General features: G+C 41.1%; 1 protein-coding gene and 1 long non-coding RNA gene across 3 annotated transcripts in view; one reads left to right on the top strand and one right to left on the bottom strand.

Moving 5' to 3' along the window:
• The window catches only part of ROPN1 (rhophilin associated tail protein 1), a 31,129-nt gene extending 17,829 nt beyond the window's left edge, over window positions 1-13,300 (bottom strand). The window contains exon 1 of the mRNA XM_008514701.2: window positions 13,036-13,300. The gene's annotated coding sequence lies outside the window, so the exon portion shown is untranslated. The remainder of the gene's footprint in view (window positions 1-13,035) is intronic.
• A 30-nt stretch (window positions 13,301-13,330) lies between these two features.
• LOC103547468 (uncharacterized) lies at window positions 13,331-18,666 on the top strand. 2 transcript variants are annotated; one of them, XR_011529448.1, is made up of 4 exons: window positions 13,331-13,568; window positions 13,734-13,975; window positions 17,642-17,799; window positions 18,430-18,666. It is a non-coding gene; the product is annotated as an uncharacterized lncRNA (long non-coding RNA). The 2 variants fall into 2 exon arrangements; XR_543957.2 differs by having other exon boundaries at window positions 18,427-18,665.
• The last annotated feature ends 8,568 nt before the right edge of the window (window positions 18,667-27,234 follow it).

Raw genomic sequence — 27,234 nt, 5'->3', positions numbered from 1 at the left:
TCATCTAGAGTCCATATTATGCTAGAAACCTCCCTAAAAAGACCTAGAAAACTTGGGTATCATCAAATATGATTTGTAGTACACATTTTCCATTTCATCCCATTCTGCCTTTGATAGATCTCTAAGGCTGAGCTTCCCACAAGTGGTCATGCAGAATGGGTTACAGGTACGCCTCAAGAGACTGATGGTTGTAAACTTTTTATAATGATACAACATTTACAAGCATTCACAAATTTATAACAGTTGAGATTATATTTGGATACTATTTGGCTCAGTCAGTAAACTTCCAGATTTCAGTAATTATTGTTTTTGTGCTTAAGGTTTTACGCAGAGCACCGTCAGCACAGATGCTTGTATAGGATTTTCCCTTTTAAGAATCATGTTAAAACCATCTCCATAATTCTGTTTATTGCTTTAATTACAATGTATGCAATACATTTATTACCGGTGATAATCTTTTGTGAATATGTGCTTCAAATACTTAGTTCTTGATTTAATTTGCTCTTATTTTTCACATTATTTTCTCCCAAGAAAGAAGGTTTATGATATGTTTTCATCATTATCATCATCATTGCTTGTCCCTAATAAAACATAATTGATTCTGTTCACTTTAAATTGTGACTTGATTTACACATTTATTCTTAGCTTTTGATGTAAAATATCCAAAATCTGATTCCTGATAAAATGATTTTATGATTGAAATATTTATAGAAATAAACAGTGTTTGCATCTAAAAACAAGTAATAATGGAAAATAATTTAATTGGTTCAGTAGGAGAGACTGTAGGCCTTAATGTCTTACAAAGAAAAGTTTTTTTTTGAGGAAGATTAGCCTTAGCCCTGAGCTAACATCAGCCACCAATCTTCCTCTTTTTGCTGAGGAAGACTGGCCCTGAGCTAACATCCATGCCCATCTTTCTCTATTTTATATGTGGGATGCCTGCCATAGCATGGCTTGATAAGCAGTGCCATGTCTGCACCCAGGATCTGAACCAGTGAACCCCAGGCTGCCAAAGCAGAGTGTGCAACTCAACTGCTACGCCAGCACATGGCCCCTAAAATATGTTTTTAAAAATATTTTAACTATACTTGAGTATAGGTAATATTTATATCTTGTGGAAAATCTAGCATTTTAATTATTAAATTAAATGATATTTCCAAAATTCCCCCTTATCAAATACTTGCTTTTCCAAAACTTTATGATTTATTTAAAATAGCTTAAGAAAATGGACAACCTTATTTTGTTTGAAATTGATTTGTCAAAAAGGCCTATAGTTGCCTTGAGTACTTTACATATGTTATTTATTTTCCAACGATAAAGGATAATTTAAAATTAAATATTAAGAATTTTTATTAAATCTATAGTTGAATACTTTTTAGAGATTCACAAAACATATACAATAGTTGAAAATATAAATTTAAGCCACTTATTGGACAATATAGTGAGGATTATTTCAAATTTAGGTTTACTCTGATAATTTTATTCTTTGTCTGCCTACATATCTTATTCTCATGGAAAAGTTATCAAATAAAAAAATGGTGGCAGGTAAATTATGGCAGGGCCCTAGTAGAAAATATATATTATACAGATAATCTCTTAAGAAAGTAATTCTTAAAGTTTCTGGTCTCAGGACTCCTTTACATTCTTAAAACTTGTTGAGGACACTAAAGAGCTTTTGTTAATGTGGGTAGTATCGATCAATATTTATCATTTTAGACAATTTAAAATATTTATTTTAAAATAAAAATAAATCCTTTACACGTTAACATAAGTAATATATTTTTAATGAAAAATAACCATAGTTTCCAGAAACAAAAACATCTTTAACGAGAAATGTGGTTTTAGGGGCCGGCCCCATGGTGGAGTAGATAAGTTTGTGCGCTCTGCTTCAGTGACCCAGGGTTTCATGGGTTCAGATCCTGGGCGCGGATATAGCACCACTCATCAGGCCATGCTGAGATGGCATCCCACATGCCACAACTAGAAGAGCCACAACTAGAAGGAGCCACAACTAAAATATGCAACTATGTACTGGGGAGATTTGGGGAGAAAAAGCAGAAAAAAAAACTTTGGCAACAGTTGTTAGCTCAGGTGCCAATCTTCAAAAAAAAGAAACGTGGTTTTACATTTTTGTAAATCTTTTAATGTCTGGCTTAATAGTAGACGGCTAGATTCTTATATATGCTTTGCATTCAATTTTTTGTAATATCACACATCATGTCGCTTCTGGAAGATTCCACTGTACACTCTTAAGAAACAGAGAATGAGAAAGACATATAATGTCTTTTTATTGCAAAAATTATTTTATTAAGTATTATTGCAAAAATTGTTTTAACTTCATGGCCTTCTACCCTCCAAAGCCTCAAGGATCCTCACAAGTTCCCGAAACCACACTTTGAAAACTACTGGTTTATGAAACTGTTTACAAAAGTATTTACGACAGTAGTTTACATCAGATGGAGTTCGAGAAGCTAATTAAAAGGTCACTTTAATTTAATTTAATTAAGAACCAAGCCAAAATGTCTCCCACCATTACAGACTCACTCGTTTTGCCAACCTGCCTGGGAAATGACCATGTTTGGGACCAAATGAAGTAAAGGAAATATAAAATGTGCTACTCTGGAATAACACTATTAGAAGATGCATCGATGACACTCTCCACAAGACTAATTAATCAAAGCATTTCCCTGCAGAGTGATGAATCTGCAGATGTTAGTGACAGGGTTCAGTTAATAGCACTAGTCAGAATCCCTGGACAAGAATATTAATTGTTTTGCCAAAAAGTACCAAAACAAATTACTCATGATCAAGTATGTGGAGCTGTAATTAAATACTTTAAAACACATAAGATTTTCAGGATTATGCAGGCACAACGGTTTCTGTACTGGTGGGAAAGCTGTGACGACAGGCAGGTTCCCCATGTTCTGAACACCTGAGATGCAAGGATGACACTGTTTGGTTCACATAGAGCTCTAGTCCATAAGTTCACCTATAGATGTGAATTCACATTGAAGGATGTTACTAATAAAATCCAGGCTGCTGGGGTTCCTTCTGTTTTCAGCTTTATGTGAAGAAACAGTCTGCTGTTTCCTACCAAGGTATCTATCAAAGGAAAAGCTTTTTTTTCTGGAGGTTATGAGCTGAAAGAGGAATTGAAAAAAACCATGTCAATGATCTTTATTGCAGAATTGAAGACAGTTTATTGTCTTCAGAAAATTGGCTTACTTGATATTTTTGAGCACCAGAATGAATTTAATCAAAATTGCAAGGAAGGTGTGAAAATATAATAAAGTATACCAACCATGCTCATGGATTCAAAGGAAATGTGAGGAGAGAAGTGGCTCAGTGGGGAGTTTAATTGATATTCTAACTTCAATCCTAAAGAAGACTAGTAGCGAAACATCTGTTGGGTGTCCCATTATTTGGAAAAACATGATATGAAAAAGTTCAAGCGCATTAGAAATCCATTCATAATATTGTGAGAATTTCAATAAAAGAAAGAAGAAATCAAATGATCCAAATTCTGGTTAATAATGAGAAAAGAGTTTCTGTCAATTGGAGAAAAATCAATAAATACCCTTTTAACATTTGCTAAGACTCATCTGTGAGGCAATTTCTCACTAATGGTGTCCATAAGAATTTGAAGAAAACATCCTTAAAAATTTTTGGTCAGGAACTGCATGTAGCCATTTCAACGTAAAACTTGATATAAAGCAAACTCATGATAAGAAAGCAAGCTTGAAATTTCTTTAAAAAGTTTAAAAGTATTTGTTTGGAAGTTTTATTCAAATTAAGCATTTAATATCATCAGCCTCACTGTATATTTTAGATTTTATTATAATTATGTAATAAAATATATTGACTTTTTTCATAAGCTCCCTTTAGGCCTCCCTATCCCCTACAGTTTACCCTCCCGTGCTCACAAATATTTCTTCTGTGTGCCATGACCTGAAAAAGCCGCGCAAGCTCTGCTGTAAAGTCAACTGTCAATTACTTCTGTTGAAAAACTTTTGTTTTGTTTTAAGCTTACGTGTTATATAAGAGATTCTGATGGAGATTGAAATCAATTTCTGGTGAAAGCTGAAATTTACATAATTTAAAAACAACATTCATTAGAAAGCAAACGGTAAAAATACTGGTTGTTAAGGGAACAATTAGCTTCCAATTTACTCAACTAAAGTATTGATTAGAAGCCAGCAAGAAAGCTTGAGATGAATTAGCAAAGCTGATAAACTTCTTTCAAATGCAGAGAAATAGAGTTCCCAGTTTGCCAAAGATACCTGGTACTTTCTAAAGAAAATTGGAGCCAAGAGAAAGAAATAGGAACGTCTAACAATCATTGGCAGAAACTCCCTTACAGAGGCAGCATGATAAGGCAGTGTAATTTTGCGTGATATAAAAAGGGAACTGGGATTCCCTCATGAGAATTGAAGTGGCTTGCTCTAGTTGGTAGAGGGAGGGAGTCTTGAAGATTTCTGACATGGAGCCAGCTCTGCTTTGGTGGCCAGGGCTGGTTACCAGGCATGGAACCACACCACTCATCTGTCAGTAGCCATGATATGTCAGCGGCTCATCTAGAAGGACAATTAGAAGGACTTACAACTGGAATATATAACTATGTCCTGGGACTTCGAGGAGTAAAAAAAAAAAAGGAAGATTGGCAACAGATGTTAGCTCACAGAAAATCTTTCCCAGCAAAAAAAACCCAAAAAACTAATTCTGGGAAACCAATCTAATTGCCTGATTGGAAGCTATCCCAGATTAAAAAAAAAAGAAAAAAAAAGATTTCTGACACCTATAGCACACCAAAGTATGAATAAATTTTAAGATAGTCATGCAATTCTAAGATTGAGATAAGCTGAGTGAGTTTGAAAGAACCAGAAAAGAAGGCTTATATCAAGTTAGGCTTCATCTAATTGGCAACCACATTTGGACCCAGGTTTTCTTTAGGCTTCACTCTATTTATTATTTTATAAAACAATAACAACATAGTCATAATCTTTTCAATACCATCCCGTGCAGCACACTCCAACCTCACATCACCTCTACTCTCTAGCTCCTTCCCTCCTGCTTCTGCATTCGTCTTTGCCGTTCCCCAACAACACAGTTCTGTTTCTTATTTAATCTCCAATGAATGACTTTCCCCTCAAGCCTGCATCTCACTCAACTCTTTTCCTCGCTCTCAGTAGAAAGTTACTTCCTACCTGAGCGAGATCAAGGATGTCAGAATGAATTCACGCTGCCTTCCTTTGCCCTTCACAATCAATCTCTTTGATCTCATGTTCTTTCCTCTACCCTTGAGCTCTTAGTTCTTGCCTTGTCCAAGACCTGAGGAACCAGACTTTGACCGTTACTTCTCAACATTCTCCAGAAAATTTAATCTTTTCCATTTCCCTGGTACCATCTCTTTCATCAGGCACAGTCTGGACTTCTCTTTTAAAAATGTGGTTTTTTTACCTTACTCTTTTTCCAATGGACTAATTCTCTTTTTCATTGTCATACTTCCTATGTGCCCTGAGGACTGACTCCCTTTTCTCTCCAGATGATCCCTCCTCCTTTAACCTTTTATAAAGCTTCCATCCTGATTATCGTCCTGAAACTGCTTTCACAAATATGAGTACCACCAAAGTCTCCCTGACTGCTAATCTAGTGATTTTTCCCGTAACACTTATTTTTCTTGGCTTCTGTATTGCATTTGAAAAATGGATCACTCTCTCCTGGGTCACCTTTATCCATTGGATAATGGTCATCAAGTCTTGCTTTCCTCACTCTGTACCATTCCTTTTTCATTTCTATTGCTCACTTTTGTCTCCACCATCATTTTTTAGAAGTGCTTCCTAAGGCTTGGTCCCTGGCTGTTTTGTGTTTTATAATCTATACTTTTTTCTCTCAAATAGCTTATTTGTTTTTATGAATTTTGGTAAATGTTCCATGTACACCTGAAAAGAATGTTCATTCTACAGTTGTCAGGTATGATGCTCTATAATTTGTCAAGAGGTTTAATCATGCAGTTCAAATCTTCTATATCCTTATTCACTTTTTTTCCTGCTTATTCTATCAGTTACCAAGAGAGGTGTGTCAAAATCTCTATCTATGAGGTAGTTTTGTCCATTTCTTCTTTTAGTTCTGTCAATTTTTGCTTGATAGATTTTCAAGCTCTGTTATTAGGTGTATACATATTTAGGATTTTAAAATCTTCTTACTGAATTGACTCTTTTATCATTATGAAACATCCCTCTTCATGTCTAGTTTTGTCTTAAAGTCAACTTGGTCTGCCAGCTTTCTTCTGTTTAATTTTTGCAAGGTACACATTTTTTCCAAGTTTTTTCTTTCCATCTCTTCGTGTCCTTTTGTTTAAAGTGTGTCTTTTGTAAACAGCTTTAAAAAATATACTCTGAAAATTTTGTCTATCAGTTGGATCACTTAGTCCATTTGCAATTAATATAATTACTGATATAATTTTTTTACCATTTTGTTTTCTGTCATCTTTATTATTTTCTTGCCTTTTTAAAGCAATCAAATATTTTTTAATATTCTAATTTTTCTCCTCTGTTAGCTTTTGAGCTACATATTCTTTTATTATTTCTTTACTGATTACCCTAAAGATTACAATTTGCATCCTTAATTTATTTACACTAAACTAATACTTTTACTTTGTGAATAATGAAACTACCTTATAACAATTCAATTTCTTTCTCCCACTCTTTGTACTATTGTTTTCACTCATACTATTTCTATATACATTTTATTATTGTTAACATATGAAATTATTATTTTAAAATAGTTAATATTAAATTATTTTAATAGTCAGAGTCAATCCCCTACTTGTCTCTGGGATCATTTTCTTTCAGCCTGAAGAACTCTAATGTTTTCTATAGTGCAGCTTTGTTAGGAAGAAGTCTGCCATTTTTTGTGTGAAATGTATGTATTTTGCCTTTCTTTTTCAAGGACATATTCACTGAGTATGGAATTTCTAGGTTAGCAAGTTTTTCCTTTCAGCACTTGAAGTGTGCAATCCCATTATCTTTTGGTCTCCATAGTTTGTTAAAAAATAAGCCAAATTTCTTTTTATTGCTCCTTTGGAGATAATGTACCTTTTCCCCTCTGGCTGTTTTTATGATTTTTCTCTTGATCTTTGATTTTCAGTAGTTTGATTAACTATGATACACCCAGGTGTAATATTCTTTTATTTATCCTTTTTGGGGGTTTCCTGAGCTTCTTGGACCTGTGGGTTGATGTCTTTCATCAGTTTTGAACTGGTCTTGAGCTTTACTTCACCAAATGTTGACTCTGCCCTTACCTTCTGAAACTCTAATTCTCTCTCTCTCCTTACCTTCTGGGACTCTAATTATATCTATTTTAGGCCATACAATCTGTTTTGTTTTTTCCATTTTTTCCATCTGTGATTCAGTTTGAATATTTTCTACAGACCTTTGAGTTCACAAACCATGTTTTCTGCTGTCCAAGTTGCTGTTAAACCTGTTCAATGAATTCTTAAGTTCAGATACTGTTTTTTTGTGTTCCAGAATATCAGGTGTTTTTACAGATGTAATATCTGTGTTGAAATTCTCCATTTTCATCCATTTATTTATCTTTTCCCTTGATTTTCCTGAATGTACTATTTATAGTTATTTTAGAGTCAATGTCTGATAACTCCACTGGTTGAATCTACCTGTGGGTCTCTGATATGTATTTTTTCCTCTTGATTATTAGACACACTTTCTTGCTTCTCTGCATGCCCAGAATTTTTTTAATTGTACGTTGGACGTTGTATAGAAACTAAAACATGTTTGTGTGCCTCAAATTTCTAACTGCTATGCCAGTGCTGTTTGACCATCCCCCAGTAAAGTCTCTCTGCAAGAGCCAAGCACAATCCTGAGTCCACATCCAATGTTGGCAAATGTCTCCAGGGAAGGAAATGGTTTGTGACCATCAGCTCACTTTGGAAGGACTCTGCATCCTCCTGGAATTTTAATTAATCTAGTGTTCATTGCTTCTAAAGCTCTCTGATGTATTTACAAAGTTTTAAAAAATAATTTTTCTAGATTTTTTTTTTACTAGTTGCAGTGGGAGCTTTGAGCTGCTGCAACCTGCTATATTCTAGGTGGAGGTAGAGGCCCTTTTTTTTAAAGGAAGATTAGCCCTGAGCTAACATCTGCTGCCAATCCTCCTCTTTTTGCTGAGGAAGACTGGCCCTGAGCTAACATCCATGCTAATCTTCCTCTACTTTATATGTAGGATGCCTGCCACAGCATGGCTTGCCAAGTGGTGCCATGTCCACACCTGGGATCCAAACCAGCAAACCCCAGGCCACCAAAGCGGAAACTGCATACTTAACCGCTGTGCCACTGGGCCAGCCCCAAGGCCCTTTTTTTGTTGTGGCTTTAACCAGGGCTCTATGCTGATGACTCCCAAGTCTCCAATTGTAAACTCTCAACCATGCGACAGTCATATCCACCCACTACCTATTGTATAGTTCCCTTTTCCCATCAAAGCATCCCAAACAACATCTTTTACTCTCTCAATTGCCTTAGATTGATATATCACGGCCACTTTTTTATTCATCCTTCTTTTTCATTCCCTACTTCAGTCTTGACAGACTTTTTAAAAATCCATCAGGAAAATAAAAAGGAACACATTTTTTTTAAAAAGGAAGGGGCTCAATTTGACTTACAATATAGTTCAATATCTTCAATTTACAAATGAGGGAATTGATGTACAAAGAGGTGAAGTGATTGGCACAAGGTAACAGTTTATGTTGGAGCTGAATCAAGAACTCAGGTCTACTTCATTGCTCTCTCCACACTATACTATACCGCCTCTCTCTCAATAAGCTACACATCATGAATTTTGTCTAAGAAAACCTCAAGTTTCAAATATGATTTCCAACTGTCCCCATAAATCACTGAATTATCCTGGACATTCCCATTTGTATCATGAAAAGTACATTTTAAGCACCTTGAAGTGGACCAAAAATTATTTGTCAGAGTCCTACTTTTTTGTCCCGAAAATCCAGTCACTGTCTCTTTAACCATACTCCATATAGTTGCAAAGAATGGAACGGTGCCCAGCATAAGACAGGTTTAAAATAGTTACTGCACATTCATTATCTCATTTAATCCTTACAAAAATCTATAGGTAGGTAGGTTCTAATATTATAATTATTTTTCCAACGCCAGGAAATTGAGGCTTAGTTTTCCCAGATAAAATGTCTTAACCACTCATATCATCACAGCACTCTCAAAAACCTTATTGGATCTTCATTTCTTTTCTCCTCAAAATGATGCCCTGTCTGACTTTCAAGCTCTCCACAATTTGCCTCATTCATATTAGCTTGCCTCTCCAACTTTATTTCACAGAAGTCTGGATCTTTTTCTATCCTGGGCCAAATCCATGGTCAAGCCAACACAGCATTTGGATGCCAATAGCAATATTGCTAAGAGCAGTCTGACGTGACCTTGTCCTTTTTTTGAGTAGTGATTTTTGGCTCAATTATTAGCAAATGTTTCCCCAATTGCTTATATATAATGCTAGTACCACCTCTTGGAAGTTATGAATTCCACATGTTTATTATTTAACAAGTGAACAGTTACCTCTTTTGATTTATCTTAGCCATGCTCATTTTTCAAAGATTTCCTCCATGTTCATATCACAGTCCACAAACCCAGGAACACCAGACTGCCATGTTAACTGTGCTCCCTAACATTGTACAACATGTCCCCTGATTTTTGGATTTGATGTACAAACTTGGGGTCACCTTAACCTTGTCTTTCATAAGTGTATGAAAGTCTTCATTTTTTCTGAGTGAAGTGTCAGAATGCCCCCACATCACTTTCCTCCTTTTACTTGTCTTCCCTACTTCTGATTTCATTATAGCATTCCTAGGATCCAGGGACTCAAAGTATACAAGGGCTCTGAGGGGTGAACACGCTGTAGTTTTCAATATAAGATCAGGGCTATGTTTCTCTCCTGTTTCCATTGCCATTCCTGATGATGTTCAGCACTGTACTTGTCTTTTCCATAGGGCAGATCAAGCACGAGTGAAGAAGCACTCTTGACTATGAGGTAGGAGACCAGGGTTCTGGTCCTGGGCCTCTCTTTGACTACTTATGTGATCCTGGGTGAATAATTAATTCAATAAAACTTTAAATGTCAGAAATAGCGCTGAATACTGGGATATGGAAGTAACTGAGCCACACACCCTGCCCTCAGAGAGCTCATAGGCTAGTGGAAGAGACCAACAGGAAATCAGTGATTAAAATAGGGTATGATCAGTGTCAAGAAGTCTGCACTAGATAGAGGAGAACAGAAACTCCAAGATGAGGCACCTAATTCATCTGGAGGTAGAAGGAGGTCAGAAAATACCTTCCAAAGAGTGACAATATTTGTGGAAATCTCATGTGTTCATTGCTTTATTTCCAGCCCCCAGAAAAGAGCCATGTACAAAGGAGGTACTCAATAAGCACCTCTTTACCAATGAGAACAAGGACAGAATTTTTTTGTGGCTAGGACTACTTAGACCAAGGTGTGAAGGTATTAGAGAACAGGGTGAATTCAGGGAACTGTGAGGAATTACGGAGGGCTATAGCGGACAGAGGAGGAGTGGTTGGGCCTAAGGTTGGAAATATAGCCCAAGACCAATTTATATACGAATGTAAAAGGCCGTATGCCATGATAAGGCGTTTGAACTTTCTATTAAATGCAACAGGGAGCCGGTAGAGGCTTTAGGCACTAGAGTTACACAATCAGATTTTGGTGTTAGCCTGATGCTCCAGTTATCAATTTATTGCCTCTTTGCTCCAAATTCACCCTGCATTGCCTCTGCAGCAAAAACTAAACTAGTTCGTTTAAATACGTCTCTGTTTTCAGCTGGTATAATGTTAAGCTTTGTCAGCAGAGGGCGCTGGAGGGATACTGGAGGAGGAAGAGGTTTCTCTTGTGGGTTCCATAGCTCTTTTGGCTAGACCCAGGAGCACCCAATTTCTCCAATGCTGGGATCCTGCCGTGCACAGCTTCTCCAGCACCTGCAGTATGTGATCTCATAAGTGTGCAACTGCTGCAGTGCGTGACAGCCAGCAGTGCCCAGTGGCTGGCAGCTTCTCTCGGGAAGCATTGCAGCAGAGTACAGGCAATGAGTCATCTTTTCATGAATGGCTTCTCTGGCATCCCAGACAGTGGACTTCTGCCTGCCTGGCACCCCAGCAGTTTCTCTGCCATACAATGAGCTGTGGTCACACCCTCTGTGACAAGCTCTTGGGAGGTCGTGTCCTCTTTGGGTATCTATCTCAAGGGTAGTGGTTGTTCCTCGTATCTGTGATTCCTGTATCCTTTAGATCTCTCTTCCAATTATTCCAATCCCATCTTTATTCTTTGTTATATGTTATATCATTTCTTTCTTTTTGTTGGCGTCTGAAAGACATACTGACTGACAGCTGGGTGGATGGGCTGAAGGGAGTGGGATGATGCTTCAGGCAAGAAGCCTGGTTAGGAGAAGATGGCGGCACTTTGGGCAACAACTCTGGAGGGCATCAACTGCCTTGAAAAGCAGTTGCAATGAGGAAGGATAGGAGAGACAGCAGCTACAGGACTTGGTTACCACTGAGGGAGGAGGATGAGGAAAGAGAAGAGTTCAGGGTGACTTCCCACTTTTCAAGCTTGGATGACTGGGTAGATGGTGGTACCATAGTAGAAATGGAGAATACTGAAGGAGGAGCAGGTTAAATTCTCCTCCCGTGTTCCCATTTACTCTCAGGAGTTCCATGCGCTTTTGAGCCACAGAGACTTACAACCATAGACTCCTTAGACTGGAGAGGCACCAAAGCCCACGTTTCTGCCTTTGAGCAACATGGACCATTTGTTCCCAGCAGATAAAAGAAGGGGAGAAAGGGCCAGCCTATCTTAACATTCCATGGTTTCAACATTTTGTAAAGTTCTTTTCCATTCTTAAAGCTCTCAGCATGGCAGGCCTTCTTCAGTTATCCATTCCAGGCTCCCCTAACTCTTAAAATTGAACAGATTTCCTCTTTTGTGAAACCTACATGCCTCTCAAAGTGGAATGGCAGGCCAACACATACGTGCTGAGTATGAGTATAAAAATATAGGTCTTATCAAATATGGAATATAGTTTTTTTTCTGGAATTTCTCTCTCTCTCTCTCTCTTTTTTTTTGGTTTGAGCTAAACGGGGCTTCAGTTATGTAAATGAAAGGCTCCACTTACATGAATGAAAGGCCCCAGAAACCAGAATCTCAGAGGCAGTTTCTACAAACCACTCTTGGAAGCAAGGACCAGGCAACCGTAGTACTTGTTTGGATTTGGAGCAGGAAGCGGTGGGTTTTGGACACGTGGTTACCCCTGCTTGGCACGCACTCCGCACCTTTTCACAGGTTCTTCAGCTCTCAGCTCAGCTTCCCCCGGCCTCTCTGCTGGTTCCATTATACCGTCTCAGAGCACCACTTACCCACCTCTCCTCGGCAGCTATCTCAGCTCTAATTTTATATTATTTGTGTGATTTTTTACTAAACACCTGGCTCCTCCAATAGACTACAAACTTGGGGACAGGGACTGTCAGTTTCTGCTCATTAGAGAATCCCCAGTGCCTAGCCCGGTGCCTGGAATACAGTCAGTGCTCAATAGATAGAAGGAAAATGAACGAATGATAGCAGTTTATAAAGAGCTAGCCATGCCCACTGGTCCTCAGGACAATCCTCCCATAGGTATTCTTACATCCATGTTACAGACAAAGATTTGGCTAGTCAGTAGGGCTTTGATCCTAGATTCTGCTGTGGTTCCAAATCACTGTGTAAGAAATCATAAAACAGTAGTTCCAGGTACAAAATATGCCTATGGTTTGGGCACGGAGAGCGATAATGGCCCAAGGTCACATTCTCTTCCACAGCCTCCTCCTCTTCTCTGTGAACAAGGAGGGACTCAGAGTCCAGGGGGGCCCATGGGGCAGGACTCCTCCCTCAGACCCGCGCAGCCGTCGGGGCGCTCAGGGCGCTCTCCTCCCTCCACCTCCCCTCCGGGGTTGGTACCTGAGGCTCGTTCCCAAACGGGCTGTCGGGCACCAGGCGACACCTCGCGCCCTGCCTCAGGCGGAAGGTGTGGGGAGAGATCCAGAGCCTCGCACCCTTGGCAGCGGGAAAGCAGCAGAACCTGGGCGGGGAAGGGCGGCACTGGCCTCGGCCTCGACGGATAGGAGAGGTGGGGCGGGACCCGCTTTGTTAGCGCGTCGCCTTCGCCCTGCAACCCCGACGCCCGCTGCGCTGCCTGGCAACCCCGGGGGCGGGGCCCGGGCGCGACGTCACAGAGCCGCCCCCGCCCCGCCCCCACACTCGGCTGCAACCTCCGGTGGACTCTGGGCTCCCGAAGTCGGGCGGGGCGGGGCTGGGAGAGACACGATTGCTTCTGGGTTTGCTTGTGGCGGAACGACCAAGCGGTTTAAGGATGGGGCTGGGGCCTTCAGATACTTGGGGGTGGGGATGTGTAGCAATTTACAATGAACTTTTGTAGGTTAGAGAGGGAAGGTGAGCTTAAAACGATCTTTGGGCTCGTGGACAGTGGGCAGGTGAGGAGAAGCCCTTGGGAACAGTAGTAGCAAGCACTTCTGGCAGTGCCTTTTTTTTTTTTTTTTGGTACCAGGAATGGTTTTAAGAGCATAACACATATTAACTCGCTTAATCCTTACAAACGCCTCGTGAAGCAGGTGCTATTGTTATCTTTATCTTTACAGATGAGGAAGCAGCACCAGGTGGTCCAGTACCTTCCCCAAGATCACTGTGAGCCAGTGATAAAGTTGGGATTTGAACCCACGTTTCGTGGTTCCAATTCCTTACTCTTAACTTCTGTAATGCTAAGAGAGGGTAATGGAGCTACTGTGGATAGGAACAGAGCTGGAGATGCCCGAGGCGACAGGGAAAGAAGGAAAGTTTCCACGCGTAGAATGACATCAAAAGTCTCACAATAACTCTGGAGGTGGGTATTTACCTTGATTTTGGGAATAAGAGACAGGCTCAAAATTTTGAGTGATTTGCCTGTGGTCAGACAGCTGGCAGTAGGGCCAAATTTGACTCCAGGTCTTCTGATTTCCAAGAGTTTTCTTTTTTAAGCTCTCAAGGAGGCAAGAAAAGGCCCATCTTTCTCTGCTACACCCCTTGTCACTTCACACCCACTTGGAAGGTGCCCATGGCATCACCCAGTCCTTCAGTGCAACAGTAGTAGTGTGCACTAACCAAAGCAAAGAGCTGGTTTATCCAGGGCCTTCAAAGCTTTCTGTAGTTGTGAGATGAAAGCCATTGTCTCTCCTTAAAGCCATTTCCAGCATCAGTGAGCAAGTGGGGGAGCTGGGTTTTTGGTTTATGTATGTAGAGGGGTGTTCAGAGCCTGCTGAGATCCATTTGTAAATGGTCCAGTCTGTTGGCATTTGTCAAAGTCTTACAGGTCCCTGCACACCTGGAGAATTCTGGTTGATCTGAGGATGGCCACATGCAGCCAGTCTTCCCTTTGGATACAATCTCTCTTCATACATGCATTAGTTTTCTTTTTTTTTTTTGAGGAAGATTAGCCCTGAGCTAACTACTGCCAATCCTCCTCTCTTTTCTCAGGAAGACTGGCCCTGAGCTAACATCCATGCCCATCTTCCTCTACTTTATACGTGGGACGCCTGCCACAGCATGGCATTTGCCAAGTGGTGCCATGTCCGCACCCGGGATCTGAACTGGTGAACCCCAGGTTGCCGAGAAACAGAACGTGCGAATTTAACCACTGTGCCACCAGGCCGGCCCCAGCATTCGTTTTCTCTTGCTACATAACAAGTTATCACAAATTTAGCAGCTTAAAACAGGACAAATTGATAATCTCAGTGTCTTTGGAACAGGAATCTGGGAAAAGGCTGCTGGGCCCTCTGCTAATGGTCTCACAGGCTGAGATCCAGGTGTCGGCTGGATTTTGTATGAGGCTCAGGGTCTTTTTCTGTGCTTGCTGGTTGTCAGCAGAATTCAGTTTCTTGTGGTCGTAGGACCGGAGTCCCTGTTTTCTTGCTGGCTGTTGGCCAGGGATCGCTCTCAGATCCTAGAAGCCACCCTCAGGTCCTAGCTGTGTGGCCCTCTTACAGCAGTTCACAACGTGGCTGTTTGCTTTCTTCCGGCCAGCAATAGGGTGTCTGCTGTTGCCTCTTGTCTGTTTTAAAGGCTCACCTGATCAGGTCAGGCCCATCCAAGGTAATCTCTCTTTTGACAAACTCAGAGTCAACCAATTAGGTACCTTAATCACATCTGAAAATTCCCTTTTTCTATTTAATGTTAATCACGAAAGTGATATCTCATCATATTCACAGGTCCCACTCACACTCTAAGGGATGAAATTATACAAGGCACGTACACTAGTGAGCTGAAATCTTGGAGGCCATCTTAGAATTCTGCCTTCCCAAAAATACATTTTTGTGAGGGAAAAAAACAGGAAGATCCACCATCTTTCATCAGAGAGAACCCCAGAGACAGACAAGCACAGCTACCCTTTGTGGTTCTGGATCCCCTCCTCCTCCTGCTACCTCTGTGTACACCCTTTTCTTCTGAACTCTAGGGCAGTGACACCTCCTATAACCACTCACTTATGAAGAACAAACCATTTATTCCACATAAGTGAAAATATCTGCCTAATCAAAGTTGACTTCAAGGATTTGAGTGATTAAACAAAGAGAGGACCATTAACCACTGGGGGGTCCAGTGGACAAGGCTCCTTCCTTCTTGACACCGTGGCTTCTGTGGCAGCTTTGATTCTCCTCAGGGCTGCCCCCAGCCTGCATGGCACCTTTGTATCCATTAGAAAAAGGTGGCCTCTCATGGCAGACATAGGCGCTGGGGCATATGGACTGGAGAGTGGGGCAGGAGCTGGACTTCAGCCCTTTCTCCCTCTCAGAAATATGCCTGCTTTTCTTGTCTCTGGAGCCTTCTATTTCCATCCCGCATTCTTCTTCTTCTAAATATGCACACCATTCCCCCACCTCCCCCCCAAAAGAAAAAAAAACTCCTTCAGTCCCTGGTTTTCTCCAGCCTCCCTTCATGAAAACTTCTATCCATAGGAGGATGCAAGTCTCTCTCTCTGTGTAGATGACTCGATTTTACACCTCTAGTCCCAACCTCGCTGCTCAACTCAGTTCCTAGTCTAAATGTCCTGGACTTCCTTCAAACAACTTCACAAAAGAAGCACCATTTTTCCCCAAGGCTAGCCTCAGACATTCCTTGCTCTGTCAGTGGAGACATCATTCTTCCTATTATCCAATCTGTAGACCTAAAAGTCACTCTCAACCACTCTCTCTGCCTCTCTTCACACAGCCAGCCAGCTCCTCATTTGCAAGATCTGTGTCCTTCATCCTTTTCTTGTTGGTCTCACTGCTCCACATTGGTCTAAGTATCTCCTGTCTGCACTGTTTCACCAGGTTTCTGCTTATGATCTCCTTCTTTTCCTCTCCCAGTGGTTCTCAACTGGGGGCAGTTTTGCATCTACCAGGGAAGTTTGGCAATGTCTGAAGACACTTTTGATTTTCACAGCTGGGAGTGGGGTGCTACTGAGGCCAGGGATGCTGCTAAACATCCTACAATGCACAGGACAATCCCCAAACACGGAATTATCCAGCCCAAAATGTTAATAGTGCTGACATTAAGAAACCCTGCTCCATGTCTATTTCTTCTAGCTTCCTGAATGTTATAGCCTGACTCATCTTAAGAAAACGCACTTTGCACACATTACCTCCTGGCTGAAAAGAAATTAATTCCCACTTCCTATATATGCATGTCTGCCTCTGCCCAAGATGCTCCCTCTTCCGTGTCTATGCCAAGAAATCTTCCCTTTCTCTTAAAACCCACAGCAAGGCGTCCAGCCTGTGTGCTGGGCTGGTCTCCATTTGTCCCCTTAGGTCCATTCTCCACTCTCCTCTCTCCTGTTCTGTGCCTCAGGACTGCATCTCCTAGTTCCCTTACCCTCCAGTTTCTGGGTGGATTTGGCCTGTGGGAGGCTCCGGCAGATGACCAGAGGTTGGGTATTTACTCCCTATCCCCCAACCCGGACTTCCTGCCTCACCTCTGCAGCCTCTGCTCCTGTGAAACATCCGCTCTTCCATGGCACCAGCTCCGTTGGGGTTCCAGTGACATCAGTCCTTGCCTTGCCCCTTCAGGCTGAGAGTGGTAACACCGTCCACTGTTGCTAGTCCCTGAGTTGACCACTGTGATTAGTTGGCTTAACTCCGCCGACACCTCAGTCAGTGTTCCCTCAGTTAGACTCTTTAGTTAAATCCTTTGAGTGTGTCATTCTGCTTCCTGCTAGATCCTCAACGACACATCAGTCACTTGAGGATTCTCTTTTCTCTTGGCTCCCACGCAGAATTTATAGTCGGGATCACTCCAGTGTCATTCAGCGTGATACTGCTGTGATCCACTTACTTCTAGTATTTCCCATGTTTCCCAAACACAGTGCAAACTCCTATGGGTTGGGGCTATTTACTCCATCATGTACACCCTCTTGGCATAGTGCTGTGCTCAATAAATGTTTACCAATGAAAATTATGATAAAATGTATTTAAAGCTCACCCAACTTCATAAACAAAGCGTTCTGAATGTAAATTACTTATTTTCTTTTGCACCACAGGTGTTTGGGGTGACTTGAAGGCAGTAACTTTTCCACGATGTTTTAAAACTGTCACAGGCTTTGTGACTGGAGGTTGGCTGCTAGCTGCTTTGTTTTGCTGGTTTCCTGGTTCCTGATGGCGTTCTGTGTATTTGCGGCTGCTGGATAAGGGACTCCAAGTAAAATTGGGGGTTTCTTCACTGGCCTCCTGCCTTGAAACCAATATTCTCTCCCTTCAAAACTCTTTGCTGAGTTATTCTGTTGCTGGTCTGCAGGGACCAAATGTTCTGCTTGCTACTAAGTCTAACAACTGGTGCTGCGTCGTGCCCCAACGTGGGCTTCATAAAGCCCTTTTGGTCCCACAGTTCACCTCCAGTTTTTATTTAAATATTTAATGACGCAAAAATTGGTGAAAGTGCCTCCTTAGGGAATCTTGGGAAAGTACAGGGATGTAATCAAATGATTTGCAAATTGTACTTATTTATTTATAACTCTAATTTGAAAAGAAGGAGCTGAGTTATTAAAGGGGATGTTCACATTTTACAGAAACCTTATCCTAAGGAATGAGGGGTAATCATTCTTAAGAAAAGGGGGAAATGCCAAGTGATTTCCTAGAGTGATTGCTTCTTATCCTTCCTGTGTTGTAATGGTTGTTTGTGCCGGCAATTTACAAAGCTATTTTTTCTGCTGTCTGCTAAATATGTCTCCATCTGCTTAATTCTGCTGTGGGGTCTCAGTTTGACCGCAGGATTCTGGTTATTTTCATGCCAAAAATCCACACCCAAGTTCTGTTTCCTTTGTGCCAGAAGGATGAAGAAGATGAATAGAGAGGAGTGATAGGCATTCTGATCCACCGTCCACCTTGATCTCACGGAAGGGCTTGGAAGAAATGAAGCTGATATAGGCTGAGCTGGCCACATTATGACTTCCCTGAACCTTAGGCATTTTTGCCTTCGTGGGCCCCTTCCTCCATTAAAAATATGAAAACGTATTTTACAACTGTGTTGGCATATGGCAAATACATTAAAATTACATATTAAAACGTTTTTGTGAACCCCTAAAAGTATTTTGGTCCCTAGGCACTGTGTCTCCTGTGCCTAATGAATAAGTCATCCCTGTAAGGGAGCAATGGGAGACGAAAGTAGCTTGACTTGCTTTTTCAGGGTCGGAAGAAACCTGGGTTCCAATCTGTTCTCAATGATGCCTAAGTTGGGGGGTTATGATCGTAAATAAGGCGAATGAATGTTCTTCCTCTGAGAAGCTTAGGGCGGCTGTGGAGGTCTGGGCAGCTGTGGACCCTGAAGCTTGGCCACCTCCCAGATGTGGGCTGCTTGTCTGTTTTGTCGTCCCATACACCTTCTCTGTATGATACAGCCTCTACTCTGGGTGGGGCCAGGGTGATTGTTCCATTTCACAAATGGAGAGCCGAAGGCATGGTCAGGTGAGCCTGAGTGGCTTGCTCTTCTGCAGCTGACTCAGATTTTAATGCCTTACTGCTTTCTTGGCAGCAGAAAGAAGAAACGCTTAAAATAATTTTTTCTGACTATAAAAGTGATACTGGCTTATTATCAAATTTGGAGACTAAAAGAAATTCAGAGAAGATTAGTGGGAAAAAACCCCCAACTCCTTTAATCCTACCTTCTAGAGCCAACCACTGCCCTCTGCCCATGAAGTTCTATAAATGGGTGAATCATTTCATGGGTGGAAAGTACTATTCAAGCTCCTGGGAGCCGACCCAGGAGTACTGGTTGTTGCTGCCATTTCTACCTGGTGTCACCCTCAACTGTAAAATGGCTGGATTTTACTCCCCCTCTCCTGAGACTTATAAACTTCAATGTTAACTTAAAGGGGCAGATTGCAAAATTTATATACAGTATGATCTCAATTGTATAGAAACATGCATAAAAAATTGAGGAAAGCAACAGATAATTATGTCCACAGTGGTATTAGTCCATAGACGCTCCTGTGTGGATGAGGGACAGCTTTTTGGGGGATAGTAACTTTTCAGCACCACATAAACCCTCCCCTGCACATACATAGGAAATTTCCAGGCAATTTTCTATGAATAATGTTGCTTCTGTTTATACTCCTAGAAGAGGGCAAGGGGGATGGGGATCCCTCCAGGCATAAATCCCAAACCTTTGGAAATACCTGTCCTCCCTCATCTTTTTTCCCTGTGCCCACCCATGAAACAGCAGTTTCTGCAGGCTCCTATTTGTATTCGAGGCTGGCAGTGGGTTTTCCCAGCCATCCTCTTGGGAACATGATTCTATTCTCTGCATAAAAGCAAGGATACAATTAAAGCTATGCATCAGAGAGCAATCAAGGAAACTAACAGCTCCACATTGCTATGAAGAGGATGCCATGGAACGCGGGCCGTTTCTGCAGCAGCCTCTTCTGTTACCACAAACGCAGAAGAGCAGCTCCTGGTGCCTCTGAAGACCCTCAGAAGCAGAGCCTTCCCAGCAGGCAGGAGCCTGGCTCATCCGAGAGAGATGGAGATCTGCAGACAAAATAGTTTGTCTTCCTCAGTGGCCTGGTCCAGTGTCTTACAATGTTTCCCTTAGTTCTAACCTAAATCCTGCCTGCTAAGGCTTCATCCCATATCTGTTTTCCTTGATGAAGACAGAGAACATTGGTTTGTGTATCTCCATCTGATAACTTTCCAATGCTGGGTTTCTTCTAAAGTGTCTATGTCAAGCCTTGAATATTAGAATAATACCAGGCTAAGAAACTAAATGATACATTCAGTAATTTACAGTCATGCGTTGCTTAGCGATGGGGATACATTCCGAGAAATGAGTTGTTGGGTGAATTTGTTGTTGTGCAAACATCATAGAGTGTATTTACACAAGCGTGATGGTTTAGTCTACTAGATGGTTTTGACCAGATGGTATAGCCTACTACACACCTAGGCTATATGGTACTAATCTTATGGGACCGCTGTTGTATATGAGGTCTATCATTGACCGAAATGTCGTTATGCGGTGCATGACTAATTCAACATATATTTACTTAAGCACCTACTACGTATCAAGCAAGAAAGAAATAGGCAAGGGGACATAGGCTGAGCCAGAGGTCATCAGCATGTGCTATCTTAGATGCTGTGTTCAAAGGCCTCAGGTACTCTTTTGTTTTTTAAAGTGAGCTTTGACAGCAGATGGACTTGGGTCGAATCCACATACTATTTATGTTACCAAGGGCAAGGTGCTCACCTACCTGAATCTCAGTTTTGTTACTCAAAAAATGGGGATAATAATACCTGTTTCAGAGGTCGTGGAATAAATGAAGTCATTTAAGCAAAGCACGATTCCTAATGATGGAAGGTGCTCTGTAAATCTTGCTCCTTCATTCAGGTTTTATAATGATTTGGTGATAGGGACACCAGAGATATTGGGTGTAATATGAAATTGGCTTTTATTTTAAAAATGTGAATTTTTATATGTAGTGTTACTTTGTGGATCAGCTATAATTCCAAATTGGCTTCCTACAACCTCAGTTATGACCTATTATTAATATACCAACAGTCATTCACCTAAAAAATATTTCTTAAGTGTTTTTTATGGTAGAGTCAATGTATGCTAAGAGAATAAGAATCACCATTAATATAAGCCTGGTCCAGATATGATCAGGAAGGGAAATCTACTAGGAAGAAAATCCTGTGTGGAAGGAGTTTCCAGGACAGCGGAAGATGGGCTCAGAGAAGCACAGCTGCCAGCAGAGACACTTCTCCAATGCTGGCAGAAAAACTCCTAACAAATGCCTGACTGCAGAAGAATCCTGGGAGCCTGGACTTGCCTCTCATTCTTGAATTGCACTTATTCTGGGATCCAAGCAGAGTGCTGTGTCAATCTGTTGAGAAGGAGGCTGAGTTATAAATAGGATATGTGCTGAAAATAGGAAACAAGATGAAAGATGGCATTTGGGGCTTTCACGGCTCTTCCCCCCTCAAGCAGAGGGAGAAAAGTCATCAGTTTTGGTGGGCGCAAGAAATTTGGGAGCCCTGTTCCAAGAGAAGTGGAAGGAGAGAGGAAGTGGAAAATAGGAAAGTGGTGAAAAGAGGAGAGGTAGGGGGAATTGAATGAGATGTGAACAGAGAGGTGGGAAGGTAAGCTGGCCCTCCAGGCAGATGAGATGCAATCAAAGAAAAAAACCCAGTGCTAGGACAAAGAGTGAAGATTTACCCAGCTGGAGAGAAACTTGAAATAGCAAGATAGTCGTCACAAATGGCCAGAAAGAGGGATTGGGTAGGAAAAGGATTAAAAAACTTAAGCCATAAAAATGGAACCAGGAAGGAAAGCTGATAAGACTGTGAGATAAAAGACCAGGCCTGATGAATAGTATTCCCAGGTAGCTCCATTTACCCTTTCCCCCAAAGCTGACGTTGACTCTCAGCTCTCAAGGTGAGTATCTTCAAAGGCATTTGCGAATCCATCATGGGGTATCCTTCCATCATGGGTGGGAAAGGGTGTTCTAGCTATGGATGAGGGAGGGCATAGTGGGAAAAAAGTCTTATAGTTGGAGATGGGTTTTAGTCCCAGCATTGCCATCAAGTAGATATATGACCTTGAACAGTTTGTGAACTGGGTTTGAATATGGACCCTGCCATGAGCTACCTGTTTGATCCTGATCTATCTACTTCCCGTATCTAGACTTCCTTTTATTTATCCATACAGTGATGGATATTAGACTCTGTGTCTTAAAAGGCTGCTGCCTGGTGTACAATTCTACTTTTTTTAAAATTGAGGTATAATTGAAGTGCATCATTATGTCAGTTCCAGGGTGTACAACATAAAGATTCGATGTTTGCAATCCTACATTTTAATACTAGGATGAATGTTTAGGGTGGGAGAGAATAGTGACTCCTAATTTATTTTGTTCTACAATAAGAAACAGCTCTCCTAGAGAACATCCAGCTTAGGTGCTGGATGAGTGGAGAGCCTGAAGTCTTGGTCCAGCCAGAGTATGTCTCCTTCCTGTATTGCAGAGATTCATGCCTCCTACCATCTCTCTATTTGGATCTGTGCTGCTTGAGTTGGCAACTCCAGCAGTATTAGGCCATACAAGAGAGTTTTTAGCAACTAACCCAGGATAAAGTGGGAAGGAGGCCTCTAGATGACATAAAATGGAGGCTCATCAAGGAAGTCTTGAGGAAAACAGTATAACAGCACTCTGCCAAGGGGATGAGACGTATCTAGTAATCTTCCAAGTAGAAGGTATGGATCTGTAGGCATGGTCCTGCTTCATTTCCCCAAAGTGATACATCATTCATAGGCCAGAACAAGAAATTGGGGAAGACACAGGTACACCAAAGTATGTCAGTGATCAGAAGTGTACCATAAAGTAGTAGTGCCCAGACTCATTAATCAGGAACAGCCATGTGGTATACACAGGAACTTGCATTCTTTTACTTTACAAGTTACATGATCGATTCACCTTGATGCAATAATGTGTCCTCGTGTTGGTCCATGAGCTTGACTAAGGTTGTTTCATTGGCCAGAGGTCCCTATGAAGATGACCTAAGTTACCTCTAGAGAGTCTGTCATTTCTGCTCTGTCCTCCAGCTCATCTCTCCCCACTTCCAAACCCCCATCCCCTCTTTGAAGGAGCTGGTATGCAAAATCCCACTCCAATTAGAGAGAGAAGATTGAATCTCATGAGCCTTTATTACATTGTTTATTAGGGAAATCCTGAAATAGCCCAAACCTTATAAGTTCCAATATCTATAGATATGAATCCAGGTACTGGGTCACTGTCTGGGGACACATAAACCTTGGATGTGGGGAGGCCTGGTCTAGGAGACAGGAGACTCATTATTATAGCAAGGATTGTAAAAAGTATGCTCCATACCTGGGGATGAATGTGTGTCTTGGTCAGAAACTGTCCTTGTGGGAAACCAAGGCCATTAGCAGTAGGCAGTGTCCCCCTCTGCTACATGTGTTTTGTTAGTGATGAAGTGTGCCATTTCAGCAAACTAATTGACTACCTTAACCTCTTAGGAGGCAGACCCTTCCTGAGGATGATTGGTGGCAAGGTAAGCTGAGTATTGCTTAAGGCTAGAGCTTTGTTGGAGTTAGGGTCTTGCTCCTCTAACTGCCATGCTAGAGAAGCAGCATCAGCATCGCCTGGGAGCTTGTCAGAAAAGCAGAGTCTCAGGCCCCACCCAGACCTACTGGATCAAAACTGCATTTGGCAAGATTCTCAGGTGATTTGTATGCCCATTAAAGTTAAAGAAGCACTGGGTTAGGGTGCTTCTTTTACAAAGAGTGTAAATGTCTCTTCTAGAAGGTTGCCATAGGCCAGTCATTTACAATGTAAGGAAAATAGCTTAATCAGGTTCTCATTTGTCCCTTACCTAAAATAAACCAGAATGGGAATTTTGTTTGAAAGGGAGAGAACAATCACCAAACCCTCAATCTCTGAATCCTATTGTAACCTCAGCAATTACCATAGGGATCTGGCATATAGTAGGGTTCAACATATTTTTTGTTATTTGGCTGATACTCAATAAGAAAGAATAGGTGGCTTTCACTATTTGCATATGTCCAGGTGTGGTAGGCAGAGTAATAGATGCCATAATCCATGTCCTAACCCTGGAACCTGTGAATATGTTATTTTACATGGCAAAGGAGACTCAGTCAGCTGATTTTAAGATAGGGAGAGTATCTGGATTACCCAGGAGGAGCCAATGAAGTCACAAGGGTCCTGGAAAGTAGAAGAGGGAGGCAGGAGGTCAGAATCAGAGGAGATGTGAGAAGAACTAGACTTGTCCTCGCTGGCTTTGAAGATGGAGGAAGCGGGCCAAGAGTCGAGGATGTGAGTGACCTCTAATAGCGGGAAAAGGGGAAGAAACAGATTCTCCCCCAGAGCCTCCAGAAGGGAACACAGCCCTGCTGATGCTTTGATTTTTGCCCAGTGAGACCTGTGTTGTTCTTACCTACAGAGCTGTATGATAATAAATTTATGTTGTTTTAAGCCACTAAATTTGTTCCAGTAGCAATAGGAAAACTAATACACCACATCAGAGAAGAGTTAGTTAATTCATTTTTGAATATCAAAAAAAGACAAAAACTATGTATGTATATATGTATCTATCAATCTATCTCTAATTTTCTTTTTTATATCCTTTGGAATTCAGATGCACATGCTTGAGTTAATCCCATTCTCAGTTCATGGAATATCATCATCTATCCATGGAAAGACCTTATCTCTTTTCAAGAAAACATTTTGCATTTTATTGTTTTTTCCCTACATCCACCATTCCCAATCTCACTGCTCTCCTCCCATAGGCATCAACTCTCATATATTTAATACAGTCCTTCCAATCCATCTGGAAGCTGTTTATTTAGATATATGAGAACGCTTAAAAAATACATAAGGCTGTTTTATGTGGGTGTGTAATACATAAATGGAATTGTACTATAAATCTCATTCTGTTTTTACTTTTTTCTCTCAACTCTGTTTTTGAGATCACTCCAGGTTACTTACATGAAAATCTAGTTCATTATCCTGTTGTATGCATATGCCATGCTTTTCTTGCACATTCCTTAGAGATGGGCACCTACATTGCCCCCCAACAGTTCAACAGTGAACTTCCTTAGGTTCCCTAGGAAGAATTTCCCCGGGTGTATACCCAGGGGTTGGCTTGCTGGATTTTAAGGTGCTCAATTGTCCTTCAGAATGACTGCACCAGCAGTGGGCGAGGGTCCTGTTTCCCTACCTCCTTGTCAATGCTTGGTAATATCGTACCCAAAAAGCACATATAGCTGTGGGCAACAACTAGCTGTGAAAGGAGGTATAGATTATTTAGTGGAAATCACACTGTGAATGCAGAATGGGCAAGGATAAATTAGAAAATAATTCCTGGAGGAAGAGAGTCTTAGGAGAAGTGACAGATGGGCTGAGAGGAGGAAAGCCTTCCAGGCAGGAAGGATGTGTGCAGGGCTCCCAGGGGCTTGGACTGATTACCGTTGGGTGGTCCTTATGGGCAGGGGAGATCTTTCTTCTTCTGACACTTGGGTCTCTCCCTATCTGGCACTCAGTCCAGTTGTTTCTCCCACTCACCCTCCCACCCAAGGAAAGAGGTCTTCTGTGAACGTCCCTGATGATGTAAGTGGCTCTCGGCTTCCAATTCCCTCTCTTCTTTAACTTTCTCTTTGCCACTTTGCAAATTTATACAATTTTATAAAATGGATAAGTTTTGACAGATGCATACTCCTGGAAACCATCCACCACAATTGACACATGGAACATTTCCATCATTCCCCAAAGTTTCCTTGTACATGTTTGTGGTCCATCTTTCCCTCTGCCTCTAGCCCCACAGGACCACTGATCTGCTTTCTGGAACTGTGGGGAAGTTTGCATTTTCCAGAATTCTGCCTAAGTAGAATTTTGTAGTATTTTCTTCTGTGCCTGGCTTTTTTCATGCAGCATAATTATTTTGAGACTCATCTTATTAGCATATCAATAATTTATTCCTTTTATTGCTGAATAGTATTCCATTGTATGAATATATGACACTTTGTCTACCACTTGTTGAAAGACATTGGAGTTGTTCTCTGTTTGCGGCTATTATGGTTAAAGCTGCTATGAATTTTCACATACAAACTTTTGTGTTTGCTTTAATTTTTTTTTGACAAATAGGAGTTCGATGACTGGATGAAATGATGGGTATATGTCCAACATTTAAAAAAACTAGTATACTCTTTTTCAAAGTGGCTGTACCATTTTACATTCTCAACAGCATAGTAGGAGAGTTCTAGTTAGTCTACATCCTTCCAACAGTTGATATGATCAGTTGTTTTAATTTTTTGCCATTCTAATGGATGTATTTCGTTGTGGCTTTAATTAGCATAATGACTAATACTCAACACCAACTAATATGTTGAGCATTTCTCATGTGCTTATTGGCCATTTATGTATCTTTTTTGGTAAACTGTCGCTTCAAATTTTTTGCCCATTTTATAATTGCATTGTTTGTATTTTTGTTATTGAGTTGTAAGCATTCTTTATATATTCCGGATGTAAGTCCTTTGCCAGATTCGTGTATTGCAAATATTTTCTCCCATTCTGTGGCATAACTTTTCATTTTTTAAACAGTGTCTTTCAAATAGCCACATTTAAAAATTTGGGTTAGATCCAATTTATCGTCTTTAAAAAAAATCATTTGTGTTTTTTGTATACCAAGAAATCTTTGCCTACCATAAGGTTTCAAAGACTTTCTCCTATGCTTTCTTCTAGAAATTGTATAGTTTTAGATTTTATACCACTTGTGCATAATCTTAACTTCCTCCTTTGATCTCTGAGATCCTTGGGTCCACGAGTTTTCCCTAGAAGGGTCAGTAGTATTTCTTTCTATCTGTAATGGGAATAAACCTGGAGACCTAGCTGGAGTCCCTCAATTGCATCATCAGCCTTTTGGGCTCACAGGCACACCAACATGTAGAAGAAAATTTAAAAATTCCACTGAGTGGTTCTCCCCTGCTTAGGGACTATAATGCAGAATATGACTAGTCATCCCATGTGGAGCCTAAATGAGATTCATCTCTCTCTAAAGAAAAATAAGCAGGTATGTCAGGAGCTGAGCTGGCTAAAGAGGGAAGATGTTTTTGCTC

Source organism: Equus przewalskii, chromosome 18, assembly GCF_037783145.1.
Source record: "Equus przewalskii isolate Varuska chromosome 18, EquPr2, whole genome shotgun sequence".
Taxonomy (NCBI): Eukaryota; Metazoa; Chordata; class Mammalia; order Perissodactyla; family Equidae; genus Equus; species Equus przewalskii.
The sequence above is the reverse complement of the archived record's forward strand: the minus strand, read 5'-3'. Positions and strand labels throughout refer to the sequence as shown.